The sequence below is a fragment of the Lithobates pipiens genome, unplaced genomic scaffold (genome assembly GCF_037356315.1).
Source record: "Lithobates pipiens isolate NorthernLeopardFrog02 unplaced genomic scaffold, aLitPip1_a1.2 Scaffold_25, whole genome shotgun sequence".
NCBI classification, from domain to species: domain Eukaryota; kingdom Metazoa; phylum Chordata; class Amphibia; order Anura; family Ranidae; genus Lithobates; species Lithobates pipiens.
The window spans coordinates 95,741,477-95,758,550 of record NW_027507787.1 but is presented as its reverse complement, the minus strand read 5'-3'; the positions used below and the strand labels follow the sequence as shown (position 1 = coordinate 95,758,550).

Genomic DNA, 17,074 nt, shown 5'->3' with positions numbered 1-17,074 from the left:
TGAGAATGGGAATCTTGCATGATACCCCTAATTAAATGCAATTTGTTATGAAAACACAGGAAAGTGTCTATTTTCAATGCTGCAAACCATGAACAGACGCATGTTTTTTTGCAAACCAGCTAGCATGTTCCTGGACTTAATATCAAGGTTTCACAAATGAACACTTTCTGGAGAGAATATTTGTAAATTGGAAATCTTGCAGTTTATCTACTCAGCTGTTCTCTGGGTATCATTTTGAAATGGACATCATAACCAAGCACAAGCAATGCTTTTTAGCATTGCTTTTGAAAAGTTCTTAAAGTTTTGTGATTCAAGTAATCTATGTTTAAAATAGCATTTTTGCACCAGCCGGGACTTGAACCTGGGTCACAAGAATGGGAATCTTGCATGATACCCCTACACTACTGATGCCCTATTTGCTCTCATGTTAAGCTGCGTTTTTGAAATCTCAATACACAGACCTTTCGCTACAGGGTTGCATCTATGTGCCAGCCATGAATCAAACCAATGTCATGAGAATGGGAATCTTGCATGATACCCCTAATTAAATGCAATTTGTTATGAAAACACAGGAAAGTGTCTATTTTCAATGCTGCAAACCATGAACAGACTCATGTTTTTTTGCAAACCAGCTAGCATGTTCCTGGACTTAATTTCAAGGTTTCACAAATGAACACTTTCTGGAGAGAATATTTGTAAATTGGATATCTTGCAGTTTATCTACTCAGCTGTTCTTTGGGTATCATTTTGAAATGGACATCATAACCAAGCACAAGCAATGCTTTTTAGCATTGCTTTTGAAAAGTTCTTCAAGTTTTGTGATTCAAGTTAGCTATGTTTAAAAAAGCATTTTTGTGCCAGCCGGGATTCGAATCCAGGTCACAAGAATGGGAATCTTGCATGATACCCCTACACTACTGGTGCCCTATGTGCGCTCATGTTAAGCTGCTTTCTTGAAATCTCAATACACAGACCTTTCGCTACAGGGTTGCATCTATGTGCCAGCCATGAATCAAACCAATGTCATGAGAATGGGAATCTTGCATGATACCCCTAATTATATGCAATTTGTGATGAAAACACAGGAAAGTGTCTCTTTTCAATGCTGCAAACCATGAACAGACGCATGTTTTTTTGCAAACCAGCTAGCATGTTCCTGGACTTCATTTCAAGGTTTCACAAATTAAACTTCCTGGACTTAATTAATAATCATGTTCCTGGACTTAATTTCAAGGTTTCACAAATGAACACTTTATGGAGAGAATATTTGTAAATTGGATGTCTGTTTTTTTGCAAACCAGCTAGCATGTTCCTGGACTTAATTTCAAGGTTTCACAAATGAACACTTTCTGGAGAGAATATTTGTAAATTGGATATCTTGCAGTTTATCTACTCAGCTGTTCTCTGGGTATCATTTTGAAATGGACATCATAACCAAGCACAAGCAATGCTTTTAAAAGCTCTTCAAGTTTTGTGATTCAAGTAAGCTATGTTTAAAATAGCATTTTTGCACCAGCTGGGACTTGAACCCGGGTCACAAGAATGGGAATCTTGCATGAAACCCCTACACTACCGGTGCCCTATTTGCTTTCATGTTAATCTGCCTTCTTGAAATCTCAATATACAGACCTTTCGTTACAGGGTTGCATCTATGTGCCAGCCATGAATCAAACCAATGTTATGAGAATGGGAATCTTGCATGATACCCCTAATTATATGCAATTTGTGATGAAAACACAGGAAAGTGTCTCTTTTCAATGCTGCAAACCATGAACAGACGCATGTTTTTTTGCAAACCAGCTAGCATGTTCCTGGACTTAATTTCAATGTTTCACAAATGAACACTTTCTGGAGAGAATATTTATAAATTGGATATCTTGCAGTTTATCTACTCAGATGTTCTCTGGGTATCATTTTGAAATGGACATCATAACCAAGCACAAGCAATGCTTTTTAGCATTGCTTTTGAAAAGCTCTTCAAGTTTTGTGATTCAAGTAAGCTATGTTTAAAATAGCATTTTTGCACCAGCCGGGACTTGAACCTGGGTCACAAGAATGGGAATCTTGCATGATACCCCTACACTACTGGTGCCCTATGGGCGCACATGTTAATCTGCCTTCTTGAAATCTCAATATACAGACCTTTCGCTACAGGGTTGGATCTATGTGCCAGCCATGAATCAAACCAATGTTATGAGAATGGGAATCTTGCATGATACCCCTAATTATATGCAATTTGTGATGAAAACACAGGAAAGTGTCTCTTTTCAATGCTGCAATTCATGAACAGACGCATGTTTTTTTGCAAACCAGCTAGCATGTTCCTGGACTTAATTTCAAGGTTTCACAAATGAACACTTTCTGGAGAGAATATTTGTAAATTGGATATCTTGCAGTTTATCTACTCAGCTGTTCTCTGGGTATCATTTTGAAATGGACATCATAACCAAGCACAAGCAATGCTTTTTAGCATTGCTTTTGAAAAGTTCTTCAAGTTTTGTGATTCAAGTTAGCTATGTTTAAAACAGCATTTTTGTGCCAGCCGGGATTTGAATCAAGGTCACAAGAATGGGAATCTTCCATGATACCCCCTACACTACTGGTGCACTATTTCCTCTCATGTTAATCTGCCTTCTTGAAATCTCAATATACAGACCTTTCGCTACAGGGTTGCATCTATGTGCCAGCCATGAATCAAACCAATGTCATGAGAATGGGAATCTTGCATGATACCCCTAATTATATGCAATTTGTGATGAAAACACAGGAAAGTGTCTCTTTTCAATGCTGCAAACCATGAACAGACGCATGTTTTTTTGCAAACCAGCTAGCATGTTCCTGGACTTAATTTCAAGGTTTCACAAATGAAACTTCCTGGACTTACTTAGTAATTAATAATCATGTTCCTGGACTTAATTTCAAGGTTTCACAAATGAACACTTTCTGGAGAGAATATTTGTAAATTGGATATCTGTTTTTTTGCAAACCAGCTAGCGTGTTCCTGGACTTAATTTCAAGGTTTCACAAATGAACAATTCACAATTTGTGATTGCTTTTGAAAAGCTCTTCAAGTTTTGTGATTCAAGTAATCTATGTTTAAAATAGCATTTTTGCACCAGCCGGGACTTGAACCCGGGTCACAAGAATGGGAATCTTGCATGATACCCCTACACTACTGGTGCCCTATGTGTGCTCATGTTAAGCTGCTTTCTTGAAATCTCAATACACAGACCTTTCGCTACAGGGTTGCATCTATGTGCCAGCCATGAATCAAACCAATGTCATGAGAATGGGAATCTTGCATGATACCCCTAATTAAATGCAATTTGTTATGAAAACACAGGAAAGTGTCTATTTTCAATGCTGCAAACCATGAACAGACTCATGTTTTTTTGCAAAGCAGCTAGCATGTTCCTGGACTTAATTTCAAGGTTTCACAAATGAACACTTTCTGGAGAGAATATTTGTAAATTGGATATCTTGCAGTTTATCTACTCAGCTGTTCTCTGGGTATCATTTTGAAATGGACATCATAACCAAGCACAAGCAATGCTTTTTAGCATTGCTTTTGAAAAGTTCTTCAAGTTTTGTGATTCAAGTAAGCTATGTTTAAAATAGCATTTTTGCACCAGCCGGGACTTGAACCCGGGTCACAAGAATGGGAATCTTGCATGAAACACCTACACTACCGGTGCCCTATTTGCTTTCATGTTAATCTGCCTTCTTGAAATCTCAATATACAAACCTTTCGTTACAGGGTTGCATCTATGTGCCAGCCATGAATCAAACCAATGTTATGAGAATGGGAATCTTGCATGATACCCCTAATTATATGCAATTTGTGATGAAAACACAGGAAAGTGTCTCTTTTCAATGCTGCAAACCATGAACAGACGCATGTTTTTTTGCAAACCAGCTAGCATGTTCCTGGACTTAATTTCAATGTTTCACAAATGAACACTTTCTGGAGAGAATATTTGTAAATTGGATATCTTGCAGTTTATCTACTCAGATGTTCTCTGGGTATCATTTTGAAATGGACATCATAACCAAGCACAAGCAATGCTTTTTAGCATTGCTTTTGAAAAGCTCTTCAAGTTTTGTGATTCAAGTAAGCTATGTTTAAAATAGCATTTTTGCACCAGCCGGGACTTGAACCCGGGTCACAAGAATGGGAATCTTGCATGAAACACCTACACTACCGGTGCCCTATTTGCTTTCATGTTAATTTGCTTTCTTGAAATCTCAATATACAGACCTTTCGTTACAGGGTTGCATCTATGTGCCAGCCATGAATCAAACCAATGTCATGAGAATGGGAATCTTGCATGATACCCCTAATTATATGCAATTTGTGATGAAAACACAGGAAAGTGTCTCTTTTCAATGCTGCAAACCATGAACAGACGCATGTTTTTTTGCAAACCAGCTAGCATGTTCCTGGACTTAATTTCAAGGTTTCACAAATGAAACTTCCTGGACTTAATTAGTAATTAATAATCATGTTCCTGGACTTAATTTCAAGGTTTCACAAATGAACACTTACTGGAGAGAATATTTGTAAATTGGATATCTGTTTTTTTGCAAACCAGCTAGCATGTTCCTGGACTTAATTTCAAGGTTTCACAATTGAACAATTCACAATTTGTGATTGCTTTTGAAAAGCTCTTCAAGTTTTGTGATTCAAGTAAGCTATGTTTAAAATAGCATTTTTGCTCCAGCCGGGACTTGAACCTGGGTCACAAGAATGGGAATCTTGCATGATACCCCTACACTACTGATGCCCTATTTGCTTTCATGTTAATCTGCCTTCTTGAAATCTCAATATACAGACCTTTCGATACAGGGTTGCATGTATGTGCCAGCCATGAATCAAACCAAGGTCATGAGAATGGGAATCTTGCATGATACCCCTAATTAAATGCAATTTGTTATGAAAACACAGGAAAGTGTCTATTTTCAATGCTGCAAACCATGAACAGACGCATGTTTTTTTGCAAACCAGCTAGCATGTTCCTGGACTTAATATCAAGGTTTCACAAATGAACACTTTCTGGAGAGAATATTTGTAAATTGGATATCTTGCAGTTTATCTACTCAGCTGTTCTCTGGGTATCATTTTGAAATGGACATCATAACCAAGCACAAGCAATGCTTTTTAGCATTGCTTTTGAAAAGTTCTTCAAGTTTTATGATTCAAGTAAGCTATGTTTAAAATAGCATTTTTGCACAAGCCGGGACTTGAACCTGGGTCACAAGAATGGGAATCTTGCATGATACCCCTACACTACTGATGCCCTATTTGCGCTCATGTTAAGCTGCGTTTTTGAAATCTCAATACACAGACCTTTCGCTACAGGGTTGCATCTATGTGCCAGCCATGAATCAAACCAATGTCATGAGAATGGGAATCTTGCATGATACCCCTAATTATATGCAATTTGTGATGAAAACACAGGAAAGTGTCTCTTTTCAATGCTGCAAACCATGAACAGACGCATGTTTTTTTGCAAACCAGCTAGCATGTTCCTGGACTTAATTTCAAGGTTTCACAAATGAAACTTCCTTGACTTAATTAGTAATTAATAATCATGTTCCTGGACTTAATTTCAAGGTTTCACAAATGAACACTTTCTGGAGAGAATATTTGTAAATTGGATATCTGTTTTTTTGCAAACCAGCTAGCATGTTCCTGGACTTAATTTCAAGGTTTCACAATTGAACAATTCACAATTTGTGATTGCTTTTGAAAAGCTCTTGAAGTTTTGTGATTCAAGTAAGCTATGTTTAAAATAGCATTTTTGCACCAGCCGGGACTTGAACCTGGGTCACAAGAATGGGAATCTTGCATGATACCCCTACACTACTGGTGCCCTATTTGCTTTCATGTTAATCTGCCTTCTTGAAATCTCAATATACAGACCTTTCGCTACAGGGTTGCATGTATGTGCCAGCCATGAATCAAACCAAGGTCATGAGAATGGGAATCTTGCATGATACCCCTAATTAAATGCAATTTGTTATGAAAACACAGGAAAGTGTCTATTTTCAATGCTGCAAACCATGAACAGACGCATGTTTTTTTGCAAACCAGCTAGCATGTTCCTGGACTTAATATCAAGGTTTCACAAATGAACACTTTCTGGAGAGAATATTTGTAAATTGGAAATCTTGCAGTTTATCTACTCAGCTGTTCTCTGGGTATCATTTTGAAATGGACATCATAACCAAGCACAAGCAATGCTTTTTAGCATTGCTTTTGAAAAGTTCTTCAAGTTTTGTGATTCAAGTAATCTATGTTTAAAATAGCATTTTTGCACCAGCCGGGACTTGAACCTGGGTCACAAGAATGGGAATCTTGCATGATACCCCTACACTACTGATGCCCTATTTGCTCTCATGTTAAGCTGCGTTTTTGAAATCTCAATGCACAGACCTTTCGCTACAGGGTTGCATCTATGTGCCAGCCATGAATCAAACCAATGTCATGAGAATGGGAATCTTGCATGATACCCCTAATTAAATGCAATTTGTTATGAAAACACAGGAAAGTGTCTATTTTCAATGCTGCAAACCATGAACAGACTCATGTTTTTTTGCAAACCAGCTAGCATGTTCCTGGACTTAATTTCAAGGTTTCACAAATGAACACTTTCTGGAGAGAATATTTGTAAATTGGATATCTTGCAGTTTATCTACTCAGCTGTTCTTTGGGTATCATTTTGAAATGGACATCATAACCAAGCACAAGCAATGCTTTTTAGCATTGCTTTTGAAAAGTTCTTCAAGTTTTGTGATTCAAGTTAGCTATGTTTAAAAAAGCATTTTTGTGCCAGCCGGGATTCGAATCCAGGTCACAAGAATGGGAATCTTGCATGATACCCCTACACTACTGGTGCCCTATGTGCGCTCATGTTAAGCTGCTTTCTTGAAATCTCAATACACAGACCTTTCGCTACAGGGTTGCATCTATGTGCCAGCCATGAATCAAACCAATGTCATGAGAATGGGAATCTTGCATGATACCCCTAATTATATGCAATTTGTGATGAAAACACAGGAAAGTGTCTCTTTTCAATGCTGCAAACCATGAACAGACGCATGTTTTTTTGCAAACCAGCTAGCATGTTCCTGGACTTCATTTCAAGGTTTCACAAATTAAACTTCCTGGACTTAATTAATAATCATGTTCCTGGACTTAATTTCAAGGTTTCACAAATGAACACTTTATGGAGAGAATATTTGTAAATTGGATGTCTGTTTTTTTGCAAACCAGCTAGCATGTTCCTGGACTTAATTTCAAGGTTTCACAAATGAACACTTTCTGGAGAGAATATTTGTAAATTGGATATCTTGCAGTTTATCTACTCAGCTGTTCTCTGGGTATCATTTTGAAATGGACATCATAACCAAGCACAAGCAATGCTTTTAAAAGCTCTTCAAGTTTTGTGATTCAAGTAAGCTATGTTTAAAATAGCATTTTTGCACCAGCTGGGACTTGAACCCGGGTCACAAGAATGGGAATCTTGCATGAAACCCCTACACTACCGGTGCCCTATTTGCTTTCATGTTAATCTGCCTTCTTGAAATCTCAATATACAGACCTTTCGTTACAGGGTTGCATCTATGTGCCAGCCATGAATCAAACCAATGTTATGAGAATGGGAATCTTGCATGATACCCCTAATTATATGCAATTTGTGATGAAAACACAGGAAAGTGTCTCTTTTCAATGCTGCAAACCATGAACAGACGCATGTTTTTTTGCAAACCAGCTAGCATGTTCCTGGACTTAATTTCAATGTTTCACAAATGAACACTTTCTGGAGAGAATATTTATAAATTGGATATCTTGCAGTTTATCTACTCAGATGTTCTCTGGGTATCATTTTGAAATGGACATCATAACCAAGCACAAGCAATGCTTTTTAGCATTGCTTTTGAAAAGCTCTTCAAGTTTTGTGATTCAAGTAAGCTATGTTTAAAATAGCATTTTTGCACCAGCCGGGACTTGAACCTGGGTCACAAGAATGGGAATCTTGCATGATACCCCTACACTACTGGTGCCCTATGGGCGCACATGTTAATCTGCCTTCTTGAAATCTCAATATACAGACCTTTCGCTACAGGGTTGGATCTATGTGCCAGCCATGAATCAAACCAATGTTATGAGAATGGGAATCTTGCATGATACCCCTAATTATATGCAATTTGTGATGAAAACACAGGAAAGTGTCTCTTTTCAATGCTGCAATTCATGAACAGACGCATGTTTTTTTGCAAACCAGCTAGCATGTTCCTGGACTTAATTTCAAGGTTTCACAAATGAACACTTTCTGGAGAGAATATTTGTAAATTGGATATCTTGCAGTTTATCTACTCAGCTGTTCTCTGGGTATCATTTTGAAATGGACATCATAACCAAGCACAAGCAATGCTTTTTAGCATTGCTTTTGAAAAGTTCTTCAAGTTTTGTGATTCAAGTTAGCTATGTTTAAAACAGCATTTTTGTGCCAGCCGGGATTTGAATCAAGGTCACAAGAATGGGAATCTTCCATGATACCCCCTACACTACTGGTGCACTATTTGCTCTCATGTTAATCTGCCTTCTTGAAATCTCAATATACAGACCTTTCGCTACAGGGTTGCATCTATGTGCCAGCCATGAATCAAACCAATGTCATGAGAATGGGAATCTTGCATGATACCCCTAATTATATGCAATTTGTGATGAAAACACAGGAAAGTGTCTCTTTTCAATGCTGCAAACCATGAACAGAAGCATGTTTTTTTGCAAACCAGCTAGCATGTTCCTGGACTTAATTTCAAGGTTTCACAAATGAAACTTCCTGGACTTACTTAGTAATTAATAATCATGTTCCTGGACTTAATTTCAAGGTTTCACAAATGAACACTTTCTGGAGAGAATATTTGTAAATTGGATATCTGTTTTTTTGCAAACCAGCTAGCGTGTTCCTGGACTTAATTTCAAGGTTTCACAAATGAACAATTCACAATTTGTGATTGCTTTTGAAAAGCTCTTCAAGTTTTGTGATTCAAGTAATCTATGTTTAAAATAGCATTTTTGCACCAGCCGGGACTTGAACCCGGGTCACAAGAATGGGAATCTTGCATGATACCCCTACACTACTGGTGCCCTATGTGTGCTCATGTTAAGCTGCTTTCTTGAAATCTCAATACACAGACCTTTCGCTACAGGGTTGCATCTATGTGCCAGCCATGAATCAAACCAATGTCATGAGAATGGGAATCTTGCATGATACCCCTAATTAAATGCAATTTGTTATGAAAACACAGGAAAGTGTCTATTTTCAATGCTGCAAACCATGAACAGACTCATGTTTTTTTGCAAAGCAGCTAGCATGTTCCTGGACTTAATTTCAAGGTTTCACAAATGAACACTTTCTGGAGAGAATATTTGTAAATTGGATATCTTGCAGTTTATCTACTCAGCTGTTCTTTGGGTATCATTTTGAAATGGACATCATAACCAAGCACAAGCAATGCTTTTTAGCATTGCTTTTGAAAAGTTCTTCAAGTTTTGTGATTCAAGTTAGCTATGTTTAAAACAGCATTTTTGTGCCAGCCGGGATTCGAATCCAGGTCACAAGAATGGGAATATTGCATGATACCCCTACACTACTGGTGCCCTATGTGCGCTCATGTTAAGCTGCTTTCTTGAAATCTCAATACACAGACCTTTCGCTACAGGGTTGCATCTATGTGCCAGCCATGAATCAAACCAATGTCATGAGAATGGGAATCTTGCATGATACCCCTAATTATATGCAATTTGTGATGAAAACACAGGAAAGTGTCTCTTTTCAATGCTGCAAACCATGAACAGACGCATGTTTTTTTGCAAACCAGCTAGCATGTTCCTGGACTTCATTTCAAGGTTTCACAAATGAACACTTTCTGGAGAGAATATTTGTAAATTGGATATCTTGCAGTTTATCTACCCAGCTGTTCTCTGGGTATCATTTTGAAATGGACATCATAACCAAGCACAAGCAATGCTTTTTAGCATTGCTTTTGAAAAGCTCTTCAAGTTTTGTGATTCAAGTAAGCTATGTTTAAAATAGCATTTTTGCACCAGCCGGGACTTGAACCCGGGTCACAAGAATGGGAATCTTGCATGATACCTCTACACTACTGGTGCCCTATTTGCTCTCATGTTAATCTGCCTTCTTGAAATCTCAATATACAGACCTTTCGCTACAGGGTTGCATCTATGTGCCAGCCATGAATCAAACCAAGGTCATGAGAATGGGAATCTTGCATGATACCCCTAATTATATGCAATTTGTGATGAAAACACAGGAAAGTGTCTCTTTTCAATGCTGCAAACCATGAACAGACGCATGTTTTTTTGCAAACCAGCTAGCATGTTCCTGGACTTCATTTCAAGGTTTCACAAATTAAACTTCCTGGACTTAATTAATAATCATGTTCCTGGACTTAATTTCAAGGTTTCACAAATGAACACTTTATGGAGAGAATATTTGTAAATTGGATATCTTGCAGTTTATCTACTCAGCTGTTCTCTGGGTATCATTTTGAAATGGACATCATAACCAAGCACAAGCAATGCTTTTTAGCATTGCTTTTGAAAAGCTCTTCAAGTTTTGTGATTCAAGTAAGCTATCTTTAAAATAGCATTTTTGCACCAGCCGGGACTTGAACCCGGGTCACAAGAATGGGAATCTTGCATGATACCCCTACACTACTGGTGCCCTATTTGCTTTCATGTTAATCTGCCTTCTTGAAATCTCAATATACAGACCTTTCGTTACAGGGTTGCATCTATGTGCCAGCCATGAATCAAACCAATGTTATGAGAATGGGAATCTTGCATGATACCCCTAATTATATGCAATTTGTGATGAAAACACAGGAAAGTGTCTCTTTTCAATGCTGCAAACCATGAACAGATGCATGTTTTTTTGCAAACCAGCTAGCATGTTCCTGGACTTAATTTCAATGTTTCACAAATGAACACTTTCTGGAGAGAATATTTGTAAATTGGATATCTTGCAGTTTATCTACTCAGCTGTTCTCTGGGTATCATTTTGAAATGGACATCATAACCAAGCACAAGCAATGCTTTTTAGCATTGCTTTTAAAAAGCTCTTCAAGATTTGTGATTCAAGTAAGCTATGTTTAAAATAGCATTTTTGCACCAGCCGGGACTTGAACCCGGGTCACAAGAATGGGAATCTTGCATGATACCCCTACACTACTGGTGCCCTATGTGCGCACATGTTAATCTGCCTTCTTGAAATCTCAATATACAGACCTTTCGCTACAGGGTTACATCTATGTGCCAGCCATGAATCAAACCAATGTCATGAGAATGTGAATCTTGCATGATACCCCTAATTATATGCAATTTGTGATGAAAACACAGGAAAGTGTCTCTTTTCAATGCTGCAAACCATGAACAGACGCATGTTTTTTTGCAAACCAGCTAGCATGTTCCTGGACTTAATTTCAAGGTTTCACAAATGAACACTTTCTGGAGAGAATATTTGTAAATTGGATATCTTGCAGTTTATCTACTTAGCTGTTCTCTGGGTATCATTTTGAAATGGACATCATAACCAAGCACAAGCAATGCTTTTTAGCATTGCTTTTGAAAAGTTCTTCAAGTTTTGTGATTCAAGTTAGCTATGTTTAAAATAGCATTTTTACGCCAGCCAGGATTCAAACCCTGATCACGAGAATGGGAATCTTGCATGATTCCCCTACACTACTGGTGCCCTATGTGCTCTCATGTTAATCTGCCTTCTTGAAATCTCAATATACAGACCTTTCGCTACAGGGTTGCATCTATGTGCCAGCCATGAATCAAACCAATGTCATGAGAATGGGAATCTTGCATGATACCCCTAATTATATGCAATTTGTGATGAAAACACAGGAAAGTGTCTCGTTTCAATGCTGCAAACCATGAACAGACGCATTTTTTTTGCAAACCAGCTAGCATGTTCCTGGACTTAATTTCAAGGTTTCACAAATGAAACTTCCTGGACTTAATTAGTAATTAATAATCATTTTCCTGGACTTAATTTCAAGGTTTCACAAATGAACACTTTCTGGAGAGAATATTTGTAAATTGGATATCTGTTTTTTTGCAAACCAGCTAGCATGTTCCTGGACTTAATTTCAAGGTTTCACAATTGAACAATTCACAATTTGTGATTGCTTTTGAAAAGTTCTTCAAGTTTTGTGATTCAAGTAAGCTATGTTTAAAATAGCATTTTTGCACCAGCCGGGACTTGAACCCGGGTCACAAGAATGGGAATCTTGCATGATACCCCTACACTACTGGTGCCCTATGTGCTCTCATGTTAATCTGCCTTCTTGAAATCTCAATATACAGACCTTTCGCTACAGGGTTGCATCTATGTGCCAGCCATGAATCAAACCAAGGTCACGAAAATGGGAATCTTGCATGATACCCCTAATTAAATGCAATTTGTTATGAAAACACAGGAAAGTGTCTCTTTTCAATGCTGCAAACCATGAACAGACGCATGTTTTTTTGCAAACCAGCTAGCATGTTCCTGGACTTAATTTCAAGGTTTCACAAATGAACACTTTCTGGAGAGAATATTTGTAAATTGGATATCTGTTTTTTTGCAAACCAGCTAGCATGTTCCTGGACTTAATTTCAAGGTTTCACAATTGAACAATTCACAATTTGTGATTGCTTTTGAAAAGCTCTTGAAGTTTTGTGATTCAAGTAAGCTATGTTTAAAATAGCATTTTTGCACCAGCCGGGACTTGAACCTGGGTCACAAGAATGGGAATCTTGCATGATACCCCTACTCTACTGGTGCCCTATTTGCTTTCATGTTAATCTGCCTTCTTGAAATCTCAATATACAGACCTTTCGCTACAGGGTTGCATGTATGTGCCAGCCATGAATCAAACCAAGGTCATGAGAATGGGAATCTTGCATGATACCCCTAATTAAATGCAATTTGTTATGAAAACACAGGAAAGTGTCTATTTTCAATGCTGCAAACCATGAACAGACGCATGTTTTTTTGCAAACCAGCTAGCATGTTCCTGGACTTAATATCAAGGTTTCACAAATGAACACTTTCTGGAGAGAATATTTGTAAATTGGAAATCTTGCAGTTTATCTACTCAGCTGTTCTCTGGGTATCATTTTGAAATGGACATCATAACCAAGCACAAGCAATGCTTTTTAGCATTGCTTTTGAAAAGTTCTTCAAGTTTTGTGATTCAAGTAATCTATGTTTAAAATAGCATTTTTGCACCAGCCGGGACTTGAACCTGGGTCACAAGAATGGGAATCTTGCATGATACCCCTACACTACTGATGCCCTATTTGCTCTCATGTTAAGCTGCGTTTTTGAAATCTCAATACACAGACCTTTCGCTACAGGGTTGCATCTATGTGCCAGCCATGAATCAAACCAATGTCATGAGAATGGGAATCTTGCATGATACCCCTAATTAAATGCAATTTGTGATGAAAACACAGGAAAGTGTCTCTTTTCAATGCTGCAAACCATGAACAGACGCATGTTTTTTTGCAAACCAGCTAGCATGTTCCTGGACTTCATTTCAAGGTTTCACAAATTAAACTTCCTGGACTTAATTAATAATCATGTTCCTGGACTTAATTTCAAGGTTTCACAAATGAACACTTTATGGAGAGAATATTTGTAAATTGGATATCTTGCAGTTTATCTACTCAGCTGTTCTCTGGGTATCATTTTGAAATGGACATCATAACCAAGCACAAGCAATGCTTTTTAGCATTGCTTTTGAAAAGCTCTTCAAGTTTTGTGATTCAAGTAAGCTATCTTTAAAATAGCATTTTTGCACCAGCCGGGACTTGAACCCGGGTCACAAGAATGGGAATCTTGCATGATACCCCTACACTACTGGTGCCCTATTTGCTTTCATGTTAATCTGCCTTCTTGAAATCTCAATATACAGACCTTTCGTTACAGGGTTGCATCTATGTGCCAGCCATGAATCAAACCAATGTTATGAGAATGGGAATCTTGCATGATACCCCTAATTATATGCAATTTGTGATGAAAACACAGGAAAGTGTCTCTTTTCAATGCTGCAAACCATGAACAGATGCATGTTTTTTTGCAAACCAGCTAGCATGTTCCTGGACTTAATTTCAATGTTTCACAAATGAACACTTTCTGGAGAGAATATTTGTAAATTGGATATCTTGCAGTTTATCTACTCAGCTGTTCTCTGGGTATCATTTTGAAATGGACATCATAACCAAGCACAAGCAATGCTTTTTAGCATTGCTTTTAAAAAGCTCTTCAAGATTTGTGATTCAAGTAAGCTATGTTTAAAATAGCATTTTTGCACCAGCCGGGACTTGAACCCGGGTCACAAGAATGGGAATCTTGCATGATACCCCTACACTACTGGTGCCCTATGTGCGCACATGTTAATCTGCCTTCTTGAAATCTCAATATACAGACCTTTCGCTACAGGGTTACATCTATGTGCCAGCCATGAATCAAACCAATGTCATGAGAATGTGAATCTTGCATGATACCCCTAATTATATGCAATTTGTGATGAAAACACAGGAAAGTGTCTCTTTTCAATGCTGCAAACCATGAACAGACGCATGTTTTTTTGCAAACCAGCTAGCATGTTCCTGGACTTAATTTCAAGGTTTCACAAATGAACACTTTCTGGAGAGAATATTTGTAAATTGGATATCTTGCAGTTTATCTACTTAGCTGTTCTCTGGGTATCATTTTGAAATGGACATCATAACCAAGCACAAGCAATGCTTTTTAGCATTGCTTTTGAAAAGTTCTTCAAGTTTTGTGATTCAAGTTAGCTATGTTTAAAATAGCATTTTTACGCCAGCCAGGATTCAAACCCTGATCACGAGAATGGGAATCTTGCATGATTCCCCTACACTACTGGTGCCCTATGTGCTCTCATGTTAATCTGCCTTCTTGAAATCTCAATATACAGACCTTTCGCTACAGGGTTGCATCTATGTGCCAGCCATGAATCAAACCAATGTCATGAGAATGGGAATCTTGCATGATACCCCTAATTATATGCAATTTGTGATGAAAACACAGGAAAGTGTCTCGTTTCAATGCTGCAAACCATGAACAGACGCATTTTTTTTGCAAACCAGCTAGCATGTTCCTGGACTTAATTTCAAGGTTTCACAAATGAAACTTCCTGGACTTAATTAGTAATTAATAATCATTTTCCTGGACTTAATTTCAAGGTTTCACAAATGAACACTTTCTGGAGAGAATATTTGTAAATTGGATATCTGTTTTTTTGCAAACCAGCTAGCATGTTCCTGGACTTAATTTCAAGGTTTCACAATTGAACAATTCACAATTTGTGATTGCTTTTGAAAAGTTCTTCAAGTTTTGTGATTCAAGTAAGCTATGTTTAAAATAGCATTTTTGCACCAGCCGGGACTTGAACCCGGGTCACAAGAATGGGAATCTTGCATGATACCCCTACACTACTGGTGCCCTATGTGCTCTCATGTTAATCTGCCTTCTTGAAATCTCAATATACAGACCTTTCGCTACAGGGTTGCATCTATGTGCCAGCCATGAATCAAACCAAGGTCACGAAAATGGGAATCTTGCATGATACCCCTAATTAAATGCAATTTGTTATGAAAACACAGGAAAGTGTCTCTTTTCAATGCTGCAAACCATGAACAGACGCATGTTTTTTTGCAAACCAGCTAGCATGTTCCTGGACTTAATTTCAAGGTTTCACAAATGAACACTTTCTGGAGAGAATATTTGTAAATTGGATATCTTGCAGTTTATCTACTCAGCTGTTCTCTGGGTATCATTTTGAAATGGACATCATAACCAAGCGCAAGCAATGCTTTTTAGCATTGCTTTTGAAAAGCTCTTCAAGTTTTGTGATTCAAGTAAGCTATGTTTAAAATAGCATTTTTGCACCAGCCGGGACTTGAACCCGGGTCACAAGAATGGGAATCTTGAAGATACCCCTACACTACTGGTGCCCTATGTGCGCACATGTTAATCTGCCTTCTTGAAATCTCAATATACAGACCTTTCACTACAGGGTTACATCTATGTGCCAGCCATGAATCAAACCAATGTCATGAGAATGTGAATCTTGCATGATACCCCTAATTATATGCAATTTGTGAGGAAAACACAGGAAAGTGTCTCTTTTCAATGCTGCAAACCATGAACAGACGCATGTTTTTTTGCAAACCAGCTAGCATGTTCCTGGACTTAATTTCAAGGTTTCACAAATGAACACTTTCTGGAGAGAATATTTGTAAATTGGATATCTTGCAGTTTATCTACTTAGCTGTTCTCTGGGTATCATTTTGAAATGGACATCATAACCAAGCACAAGCAATGCTTTTTAGCATTGCTTTTGAAAAGTTCTTCAAGTTTTGTGATTCAAGTAAGCTATGTTTAAAATAGCATTTTTGCACCAGCCAGGACTTAATCCCGGGTCACAAGAATGAGAATCTTGCATGATACCCCTACACTACTGGTGCCCTATGTGCTCTCATGTTAATCTCCCTTCTTGAAATCTCAATATACCGACCTTTCGCTACAGGGTTGCATCTATGTGCCAGCCATGAATCAAACCAATGTCATGAGAATGGGAATCTTGCATGATACCCCTAATTATATGCAATTTGTGATGAAAACACAGGAAAGTGTCTCTTTTCAATGCTGCAAACCATGAACAGACGCATGTTTTTTTGCAAACCAGCTAGCATGTTCCTGGACTTCATTTCAAGGTTTCACAAATTAAACTTCCTGGACTTAATTAATAATCATGTTCCTGGACTTAATTTCAAGGTTTCACAAATGAACACTTTATGGAGAGAATATTTGTAAATTGGATATCTTGCAGTTTATCTACTCAGCTGTTCTCTGGGTATCATTTTGAAATGGACATCATAACCAAGCACAAGCAATGCTTTTTAGCATTGCTTTTGAAAAGCTCTTCAAGTTTTGTGATTCAAGTAAGCTATCTTTAAAAT

The 17,074-nt window shown here is 37.8% G+C and overlaps 19 non-coding genes across 19 annotated transcripts; all 19 read right to left on the bottom strand.

The window, feature by feature from the left end:
• Positions 1-340: 340 nt before the first annotated feature.
• TRNAG-CCC (transfer RNA glycine (anticodon CCC)) lies at positions 341-411 on the bottom strand. Its single transcript has one exon. It is a non-coding gene; the product is annotated as a tRNA-Gly (tRNA).
• Positions 412-1,508: 1,097 nt separating this feature from the next.
• Positions 1,509-1,579, bottom strand: TRNAG-CCC (transfer RNA glycine (anticodon CCC)). The gene has a single exon. It is a non-coding gene; the product is annotated as a tRNA-Gly (tRNA).
• A 442-nt stretch (positions 1,580-2,021) lies between these two features.
• Positions 2,022-2,092, bottom strand: TRNAG-CCC (transfer RNA glycine (anticodon CCC)). Its single transcript has one exon. It is a non-coding gene; the product is annotated as a tRNA-Gly (tRNA).
• A 1,019-nt stretch (positions 2,093-3,111) lies between these two features.
• On the bottom strand, positions 3,112-3,182 carry TRNAG-CCC (transfer RNA glycine (anticodon CCC)). Its single transcript has one exon. It is a non-coding gene; the product is annotated as a tRNA-Gly (tRNA).
• A 442-nt stretch (positions 3,183-3,624) lies between these two features.
• On the bottom strand, positions 3,625-3,695 carry TRNAG-CCC (transfer RNA glycine (anticodon CCC)). Its single transcript has one exon. It is a non-coding gene; the product is annotated as a tRNA-Gly (tRNA).
• Positions 3,696-4,137: 442 nt separating this feature from the next.
• On the bottom strand, positions 4,138-4,208 carry TRNAG-CCC (transfer RNA glycine (anticodon CCC)). Its single transcript has one exon. It is a non-coding gene; the product is annotated as a tRNA-Gly (tRNA).
• Positions 4,209-5,802: 1,594 nt separating this feature from the next.
• TRNAG-CCC (transfer RNA glycine (anticodon CCC)) lies at positions 5,803-5,873 on the bottom strand. Its single transcript has one exon. It is a non-coding gene; the product is annotated as a tRNA-Gly (tRNA).
• A 442-nt stretch (positions 5,874-6,315) lies between these two features.
• On the bottom strand, positions 6,316-6,386 carry TRNAG-CCC (transfer RNA glycine (anticodon CCC)). Its single transcript has one exon. It is a non-coding gene; the product is annotated as a tRNA-Gly (tRNA).
• A 1,097-nt stretch (positions 6,387-7,483) lies between these two features.
• TRNAG-CCC (transfer RNA glycine (anticodon CCC)) lies at positions 7,484-7,554 on the bottom strand. The gene has a single exon. It is a non-coding gene; the product is annotated as a tRNA-Gly (tRNA).
• Positions 7,555-7,996: 442 nt separating this feature from the next.
• Positions 7,997-8,067, bottom strand: TRNAG-CCC (transfer RNA glycine (anticodon CCC)). The gene has a single exon. It is a non-coding gene; the product is annotated as a tRNA-Gly (tRNA).
• A 1,019-nt stretch (positions 8,068-9,086) lies between these two features.
• Positions 9,087-9,157, bottom strand: TRNAG-CCC (transfer RNA glycine (anticodon CCC)). The gene has a single exon. It is a non-coding gene; the product is annotated as a tRNA-Gly (tRNA).
• Positions 9,158-10,112: 955 nt separating this feature from the next.
• On the bottom strand, positions 10,113-10,183 carry TRNAG-CCC (transfer RNA glycine (anticodon CCC)). Its single transcript has one exon. It is a non-coding gene; the product is annotated as a tRNA-Gly (tRNA).
• Positions 10,184-10,686: 503 nt separating this feature from the next.
• TRNAG-CCC (transfer RNA glycine (anticodon CCC)) lies at positions 10,687-10,757 on the bottom strand. Its single transcript has one exon. It is a non-coding gene; the product is annotated as a tRNA-Gly (tRNA).
• A 442-nt stretch (positions 10,758-11,199) lies between these two features.
• On the bottom strand, positions 11,200-11,270 carry TRNAG-CCC (transfer RNA glycine (anticodon CCC)). The gene has a single exon. It is a non-coding gene; the product is annotated as a tRNA-Gly (tRNA).
• A 1,017-nt stretch (positions 11,271-12,287) lies between these two features.
• Positions 12,288-12,358, bottom strand: TRNAG-CCC (transfer RNA glycine (anticodon CCC)). The gene has a single exon. It is a non-coding gene; the product is annotated as a tRNA-Gly (tRNA).
• A 950-nt stretch (positions 12,359-13,308) lies between these two features.
• On the bottom strand, positions 13,309-13,379 carry TRNAG-CCC (transfer RNA glycine (anticodon CCC)). Its single transcript has one exon. It is a non-coding gene; the product is annotated as a tRNA-Gly (tRNA).
• A 503-nt stretch (positions 13,380-13,882) lies between these two features.
• On the bottom strand, positions 13,883-13,953 carry TRNAG-CCC (transfer RNA glycine (anticodon CCC)). The gene has a single exon. It is a non-coding gene; the product is annotated as a tRNA-Gly (tRNA).
• Positions 13,954-14,395: 442 nt separating this feature from the next.
• TRNAG-CCC (transfer RNA glycine (anticodon CCC)) lies at positions 14,396-14,466 on the bottom strand. Its single transcript has one exon. It is a non-coding gene; the product is annotated as a tRNA-Gly (tRNA).
• A 1,017-nt stretch (positions 14,467-15,483) lies between these two features.
• TRNAG-CCC (transfer RNA glycine (anticodon CCC)) lies at positions 15,484-15,554 on the bottom strand. Its single transcript has one exon. It is a non-coding gene; the product is annotated as a tRNA-Gly (tRNA).
• Positions 15,555-17,074: the final 1,520 nt, after the last annotated feature.